At 36.6% G+C, this 1,229-nt stretch overlaps 1 long non-coding RNA gene across 1 annotated transcript; it reads left to right on the forward strand.

Annotated features, from left to right (window-relative positions):
* Window positions 1–28: 28 nt before the first annotated feature.
* LOC112095089 lies at window positions 29–1,122 on the forward strand. Its single transcript, XR_002903752.1, has 2 exons — window positions 29–104; window positions 692–1,122. It is a non-coding gene; the product is annotated as an uncharacterized LOC112095089 (long non-coding RNA).
* The last annotated feature ends 107 nt before the right edge of the window (window positions 1,123–1,229 follow it).

The raw sequence follows: 1,229 nt of genomic DNA on the forward strand, positions 1-1,229 counted from the left end.
TGTGATTCGTCTTTAATTTTGCAGAGGATGAGCATGATGTTGTCTGGTTTTGGCTGGAGAAAGGAAAGCCACATGAATGCCCAGTCTGCTCACAGTATTTTGAGGTAATTGTTATAAACCTCTTACCCTGCCCTACCTCCCTCCTGCTTCAGGGACTGAAAAATTAACTTGTAACTAAACGGGTCATGTTAAGTTGCAGAATCAGATTAGAAGAATTCTCTAGCTAATTCATATCCACAGATTAGAAGGCCTGACAAACTTCAGTAGAAACATGTTAAAGATGGCATGCACTATGAATGTTTATGGTTGTACCCTGGTTCCTTTATCAAAATATCAGATATAATTTATATTAAAAAAGTACATCTGTTATTTATTACTCAGATTAGCATATTGTCCACTCTTAAGTTGATTAGGGTCTTTCTAAATAAAATATTTCAATTTTTGATTTCGTCTGGATTCTGCATGTTATGTAAATCTGATTTACATTTTGGATATTCTAGCAAACCGTTGGATCATAATGCTTTATTTTAAAGGTTAATATACCTTCCAACTCAAGCATATCCCGAGGGGGTCATATTCCCAACTTCATTTTCTTTTCACAGAGAAAAAGTTCATAGTATGGAATTTTAGCTTTAGTTTTTATCAGCATTCAGCAATCAGAATCCCTAATATTTAATCTGCTGTTTCACAGCTTGAAGTGGTGGGACCTGGAGGATCTCCCGATGGACATGACGACGATGGTCATCATCACTGATTATAGCCTGCGGTTTTCCTTCTGGAATAAAGTCTAGGAAATGAAGAGACAATTTTCAGTACGCTCTGCAGATTTCAAAATTCAAAAGCATAATGTTTTGTTTGATTTTGATTGGTCCTAGTTTTGTTGTTGTTGCATTTGCAACATTTGAGACGGAATCTTCTCTGTGGTAATATAGACACAGGCGGGTCTCCTATTGGAACAATGGATTTCTTCAAATGCATTTGTCGAATAATCGTTGGCTATTGATTCTTTACCTTGATTTGGAACATTTTCATTTTCCTCAAAAGGGGACTTGTAGCGTACAGATTGTAAGCTCCTTCCCTTCCCCCCTCCTTTTGGAAAAATATTAAGCACATTTGTTCTAATCCTTTCTAACACGCTCCATATTCATTCAATAGACTCATTCAGCGTGATTGTATTGGAATGGTTCAGTGGTCGTCGATATCGTAATTCGTGGTCTTGTCAAATCTTT

The sequence above is a fragment of the Morus notabilis genome, unplaced genomic scaffold, assembly GCF_000414095.1.
Source record: "Morus notabilis unplaced genomic scaffold, ASM41409v2 C11391430, whole genome shotgun sequence".
Lineage (NCBI taxonomy): Eukaryota > Viridiplantae > Streptophyta > Magnoliopsida > Rosales > Moraceae > Morus > Morus notabilis.